Raw genomic sequence first — 7,917 nt, forward strand, 5'->3', positions numbered from 1 at the left:
GATCCTAGCAAACAGAATCCAGCAACACATCAAACAAATTATATGCCATGACTAAGTGGATTTTATCCCAGACTCTCAAGGCTGGTTCAATATACATAAATCTATACATATAATACATCACATAAACAAATTAAAAAACAAAGACCATATGATCCAATCAATTGATGCAGAAAAAGCTGTTGATAATGTCCAGCATCCATTTATGATCAGAACACTTAAGAAAATAGGTATAGAAGGGACATTTCTTAAACTGAGAGTGGCCATGTACAGCAAACCTATAGCCAATATTATATTGAATGGAGTAAAATTGAAAACATTTGCACTCAGATCAGGAACTAGGCAAGGTTTCCCCATGTCTCCACTACTTTTTAACATTGTAATGGAAGTCTTAGCCATTGCAATCAGGCAAGAGGAGACAATCAAGGGTATCCATATAGGGTCAGAGGAGATCAAACTTTCACTCTTCACAGGTGATAAGACCGTATACCTGGAAAACCCCAGGGACTCAACTACAAAACTCTTAGAATTGATCAAGGAATATAGCAGTGTCTCAGGCTGCATATCAGTACTCAAAAATCAGTGGTTTTCTTATATACCGACAACACTCAAGCTGAAAGACCAGTCATGGACTTTATTCCATTTATAACAGTACCAAAGAAAATGAAATATCTGGGAGTAGACCTAACAAAGGACGTGAAAGATCTCTATAAAGAGAACTGTGAAACTCTGACAAAAGAAATAGCTGAAGATGTCAACAAATGGAAAAATATACCATGATCATGGCTAGGAAGAATCCACATTGTTAAAATGTCCATACTACCCAAAGTGATCTACAGATTTAAAGCAATCCCTATTCAAGCACCTCTGTCATACTTTAAAGATCTGTAAAAATTAGTACTTCATTTTATATGGAAACAAAAAAAAAAACACAAACAGCCAAGACATTACTCAAAAATAAAAACAAATCAGGTGGAATTATGCTACCAGACTTCTGACTATACTATAAATCTACAGTGATCAAAACACCATGGTATTGGCACAAAAATAGAGAGGTAGATGTGTGGAACAGAATTGAGAACCAAGAGATGAACCCTTACACTTACTGTCATTTGATCTTTGATAAGCCTATCAAAAACATAAATTGGGGGAAAGACTCCCTATTTTACAAATGGTGCTGGGTAAATTGGCTGGTGACTTGCAGAAGACTGAAACTGGACCCACAACTTTATCCTCTAACAAAAATTGACTCTCACTGGTTGAAGGACTTAAACTTAAGGCATGAAACCATAAAGACTCTTGGAGAAAGTGCAAGGGAAACACTTGAAAAAATTGGCCTTAGACAATACTTCATGAGGAGGACCCCCAGAGCAATTGAAGCAATACCAAAAACACATTACTGGGATCTGATCAAACTAAAAACTTCTGCACTGCCAAGAACACAGTAAGTAAAGCAAGTAGACTATCTTCGGAATGGGAGAAGATATTTGCAGGTTACATTTCCATCAAAGGTCTAATAACCAGAATCCACAGAGAGCTCAAACTTATTAATAAGAAAAGAACAAGTGATCCCATTTCACTATGGGCAAAAGTTCTGAAAAGAACCTTCTCCGAAGAAGACAGGAGCATGGCCTATAGGCACATGAAAAAATGCTCATCTTTAATCATCAGAGAAATGCAAATCAAAACCACTTTGAGATACCATCTAACTCCAGTAAGTGTAGCCCACATAACAAAATCCCAAAACTACAGATGTTGGCAGTGGATGTGGAGAAAAAGGAACACTTCTCCACTGCTGGGGAAATGCAAACTAATACGTTCCTTTTAGAAAGAAGTTTGGAGAACACTCAGGGACCCAAAAATTAACCTTCCAATGGATCCTGCGATTCCTCCACCAGGAATATATCCAAACAACCAAAAATCACTTTGCAAAAAAGATATTTGCACCAGATTATTCACTGCAGCTCAATTCATAATAGCCAAGTCATGGAAGAAGCCAAAGTTCCCATCAACCTATGAATGGATTAATAAATTGTGGCATATGTATACCATGGAATACTATGCAGCCTTAAGAAAAGATAGAGCCTTTACCTCTTTTATGTTTTTATGCAGTGACCTAGAACATATTCCCCTGAGTAAAGTATCTCAAGAATGGAGGAAAAAATATCCAGTGTACTCAGTACTTCTATGAAACCAACTTATATTTACTCACAATTTCTTATTAAGAATAGAATACAGAGAGAGGGAGGAGACAAGACGGCTGACTGAAGCCAGCTTTCCACAGAAGATCCCGTCCAGTAGGAGAGTTAAAGGACAAAAATTCAGCAAGTAACCTGGTGAATTTGAGCTGCACTAAGAGAGAAGGTTGAAGAACGCACGTCAACCCTGCTGAGGTGAGCTGCGACCACAAGGATACAAACAAAAGGTACAAAATCCATCATCAAGTGGACGGGAGTCCCCTCCCCCATGAGAACAGCTCAAGGTGCCCCACAAGCAATCGGGCAGAGTTCAAAGGTCCTCCCACTACGCTCCACGGGAGATACCCTCTAAAACCTGGACCTACCTCCCCTACTAGGGTGCCACAGCATCCTCCTGCCAGGTATAAAACTGTATAAACTGTATATAGACTCTACCTGGAATTCTGAGCTCCCAGCGCTCCCCTTTACTCACACTGAGGTCTAGAGGCCAGTCCCAGTCAGTAGAGAGAGGACCTCACTGGAGTGGCAGTTCCCTGAGGCACAGTGCAACAGCCGTCTTTTAGTGACAATACGGCCAGGCATAAAACTGTGTAAAGCTGTGTGTGTTCTCTGCCTGCAACCTCAGGCCCCCAGTGCTCCCCGCACTCACCTCTGCTCTCACTCCAAGGTCTGGAGGCCTGTATCCCGGGGGTCCATACTCTTGGGTGATTGCTCGAGGGGTGTAGAAAGTGCTGGACTACAGCCGGTCGGTGCAGACTCTGGGGTATGGGAGCGGAGAGAGGATGGTTGGCCAGAAGGGAGCTACACCAGAGCAGTGGTTGCCTGAGCCATAAAACAGCAGCCCTCTTTTGCTAGCAATATGGCTTACTACGGAATATTCTGAAGCCACACCCCCTGTCTCCCTGGGCAACCAGAGACTCTGAGTATAGTATTTGCCTGAGGCTACTCCAACTTGCAAACCGGGGAAACTCCCAGGGCAGGGCTGACACAGAGGTCCGCTTTACTAAACCTAAGACACACGTGGCCCTCAGGGGATTGTCAGCCTATAGACAATACAAGAGCAAAGACAAGCTGATTTGGAACTCAATTCAGCTTCTCTTCTGCAGGGGAACCACAGAGTTGTTCTGTTCTGTTCTGTCAGTAACATTAATCAGGGGTGAGACTGGACCTGAGTGAAAACCCCCCAACCTTTATCGAGTGCCCGAGGTTGTCAGGCCTCACCTCCTCCTGCTGGAGAGAGGCAGAGCGCAGCAGCCTGGCAGACTTCTTTGTGATTCAGGCAGGTGCAAAATCCTGGAGTACCAATTCACTACAGGCAACTGGGTCAGCCAACGGCAGGGCTATCAATGACTGGGATTGACAGCGGTGCAAGGTGGGGAAGGAGGCATCAAACTTCCCAGACTGATATATTGGCTGGGTGGTTCCTCCTGACTCCACGCAACACTGGAGCAAGCCACACCAGAGTAGTCACCAGACCCCTATGATCCAGTTCCCAGAGACCTCTTAAACTCTCTCACCCAAGACAGGTGCAGATTGAGACAATACATTTGGACTTTTTAGAACTGAACCAATCGTCTGACGACAAATCAGATGGTGCCCTGGGTGCACAGTGGTAGAAAGGCTCGATTTGTCTTTTCCAATTGTTTGCTGGTGGGAGGTGGGGTGACTTAATTGCTGATATTTCTCCACAGCTGAGACTTCAATATAGAGTATCTGTTTCACTAGGGTGGAACAGAAACCAGCTGAAAACAAGACAGAACCACATAGCCCCACCAAACCAGACAGGGCCCCAGTTTCTCAGGCCACAACACTGTACATGCCCTAGACAAAGCCCCAGGGGAAAAAGTCAGAGGGAGTAAAACAACCATGGGGTGGAATCAGCAGAAAAACTCTCATAACATGAATAACCAGAGTAGATCAATCCCCCCAAGGAAAGATATGGCAGATGCAATTGAAGATCGCATTCATAAACAACTGGCTGAGATGTCAGAAATAGAATTCAGAATTTGGATTGCAGACAAGATTAACAAAGTGGAATTAGGAATTTGAGGAGAAATTCAAAAGTTGTTTCAAGAATTTAACGAATTTAAAGACAAAAAAACCAAAGACTTAGACACACTGAACCAAGAATTTACAGCCCTCAAATATATGAAAAATACAGTAGAATCCCTCAGCAACAGAATGGAGCAAGCAGAAGAAAGGATTTCTGACATCAAAGATAAAGCCTTTGAACGCTCCCAAACTCTCAAAGAGGAAGAGAAATGAAGAGCAAAAACAATTCATTCTCTCAGAGACCTCTGGGATAATTTGAAGAAGGCGAATATCCGAATTATAGGAGTTCCAGAAACAGATGAAGTGGCCTCGCTGGGCACAGAGGCCATTCTGCATAAAATTATGAAAGAGAATTTTCCAGACATGCCTAGAGATTCTGAAATTCAGATAGCAGACAGCTTCAGAACACCAGCACGACTCAACCCCAATAAGACATCCCACAGGCATATCATAATTAACTTCACTAAAGTTAATATGAAGGAAAAAAATTCTCAAAGCTTCCAGGAGAAAGAAAACCATTACCTGCAAAGGCAAGAATATTACAATGACTACAGATCTCTCAGCTGAAATTTTTCAAACCAGAAGAGGGTGGTCACCGACTTTTAATCTCCTAAAGCAAAATAACTTTCAACCCCAGCTGTTGTATCCAGCTAAACTGAGTTTCATTTATGATGGAGAAATTAAATACTTTAACGACATTCATATGTTGAAGAAATTTGCCATAACCAAACGAGTTCTTCAGGATATTCTCAGACCTATCCTCCATACTGACCAACCCAATCCTATACCACAAAAGTAAACTCACTCAGAAACTTTGGATCAAACTCCAATTTCCACACTGTTGAAAGGATTAAAAATGCCGAATGGACTTTTGAAAAACTCGATACCCAAAACTTCACCAGACTTATCAATATTCTCCATTAATGTGAATGGCTTAAACTATCCTCTAAAGAGGCATAGGTTAGCTGACTGGATACAAAAACACAGGCCAGATATCTGTTGCATACAAGTGTCATATCTTAACGTAAAAGACAAATACAAACTCAGGGTGAAAGGATGGTCATCCATATTTCAGGCAAATGGTAATCAGAAAAAAGCAGGTGTTGCAATTTTATTTGCAGATACAATAGGCTTTAAACCAACAAAAGTAAGGAAGGACAAGAATGGTCACTTCATATTTATTAAGGGTAATACTCAATATGATGATATCTCAATTATTAATATCTATGCAGCCAAAAAGAATGCACTGCAATTTATAAGAGAAAATCTAATAGACATGAGAAACTTGATTTCCTCCACCTCCATAAAAGTCGGAGATTTCAACACTCCTTTGGCAGTGTTGGATCAATCCTCCAACAAGAAGCTGAGCAAAGAAATCTTAGATTTACGCCTAACCATCCAACATTTGGATTTAGCAGACATCTACAGAACATTTCATCCCAACAAAACTGAATACACATACTTCTCATCAGCCCAAGGAACTTACTCCAAAACCGATCACATCTTAGGTCACAAGTCTAACCTCAGTAAATTTAAAGGAATAGAAATTATTCCATGCATCTTCTTGGACCACAATGGAATAAAACTTGAGCTGAGTAACAATAGGAATCTGCATACTCATACAAAAACAAGGAAGTTAAATAACCTTATGTTGAATGATAGCTGGGTCAGAGATGAGACTAAAAAAGAAATCGCCAACTTTTTGGAACAAAAAAACAATGAAGATATGAACTATCAGAACCTCTGGGACACCACAAAGGCAGTTCTAAGAGGGAAATTTATAGCACTCCAAGCCTTCCTCAAGAGAAGGGAAAGAGAGGAAGTTAATGACTTAATGGGAATTCTCAAGTAACTGAAAAAGGAACAACATTCCACCGCAAACCCAGTAGAAGAAAAGAAATAACCAAATTAGAGCAGAATTAAATGAAATTGAAAACAAAAGAATAATACAACAGATCAATAAATCAAAAAGCTGGTTTTTCAAAAAGGTCAATAAAATAGACAAACCTTTGGCTAACCTAATCAGGAAATAAAAGAGTAAAATCTCTAATATCATCAATCAGAAACAACAAAGATGAAATAACAACAGACTCCTCAGAAATCAAAAAAATCCTTAATGAATATTACAAGAAACTGTTTTCTTAGAAATATGAAAATCTAAAGGAAATTGACCGATACTTGGAAGCACGCCACCTTCCAAGACTTAGCCAGAATCAAGTGGAAATGTTGAACAGACCCATATCAAGTTCAGAAATAGCATCAACCATACAAAACCTCCCTAAAAGGAAAAGCCAAGGACCAGATGGTTTCACATCAGAATTCTACCAAACTTTTAAAGAGGAATTAGTACCTATATTACTCAACCTGTTCCAAAAGGTAGAAAAAGAAGGAAGACTACCTAACCCGTTCTATGAAGCAAATATCACCCTGATCTCCAAACCAGGAAAAGACCCAACAAGAAAAGAAAATTATAGACCAATATCACTAATGAATATAGATGCAAAAATACTCAACAAGATCCTAACAAACAGAATCCAGCAACACATCAAACAAATTATACATCATGCCCAAGTCGGTTTTATCCCAGGTTCTCAAGGCTGGTTCAATATATGTAAATCTATAAATGTAATCCAGCACAAAAAACATATTAAAAAACAAAGAACATATGATTCTCTCAATCGATGCAGAAAAAGCTTTTGATAATACCCAGCATCCCTTCATGATCAGAAAACTTATGAAAATCGGTATAGAAGGGACAATTATTAAACTGATAGAGACGATCTACAATTATTAAACTGATAGAGACGATTGGCTGTGGAAACCCACAGCCAATATCCTACTGAATGGAGTTAAATTGGAATCATTTCCACTCAGATCAGCAACCAGACAAGGCTGCCCATTGTCTCCATTGCTTTTCAACATTGTAATGGAAGTTTTAGCCACTGCAATTAGGGAAGAAACGGCGATCAAGGGTATCCATATAGGGTCAGAAGAGATCAAACTTTCGCTCTTCGCAGATAATATGGTAACATATCTGGAAAACACTAGGGACCCTACTACAAAACTCTTAGAAGTGATCAAGGAATACAGCAGCATCTCAGGTTACAAAATCAACACTCATAAATTGGTAGCCTTTATATATACCAACAATAGTCAAATTGAAAAAACAGTTCAGGACTCTATCCCATTCACAGTAATGCTAAAAAAGATGAAATATTTGGGAATTTATCTAACAAAGGATGTGAAATATCTCTATGAAGAGAACTATGAAACTCTAAGAAAAGAAATAGCTGAAAATATTAACAAATGGGAAAACATACCATGCTCATGGCTGCGAAGAATCAACATTGTTAAAATGTCCATACCACCGAAAGTTAATATATATTTTCAATACAATACCTATTAAAGCTCCACTGTTGTACTTTAAAGATCTTGAAAAAACAATACTTCCTTTTATATGGAATCAGAAAAAACCTCGAATAGCCAAGACATTACTCAGAAATAAAAACAAAGCAGGAGGAATTACGCTACCAGATCTCAGACTATACTACAAATCGATAGTGATCAAAACAGCATGGTATTGGCACAAAAACAGAGACGTAGATGTCTGGAAAAGAATAGAGAACCAAGAGATGAACCCAGCTGCTTACCGTTATTTAATCATTGACAA

This window comes from Nycticebus coucang, chromosome X (assembly GCF_027406575.1).
Source record: "Nycticebus coucang isolate mNycCou1 chromosome X, mNycCou1.pri, whole genome shotgun sequence".
Taxonomy (NCBI): domain Eukaryota; kingdom Metazoa; phylum Chordata; class Mammalia; order Primates; family Lorisidae; genus Nycticebus; species Nycticebus coucang.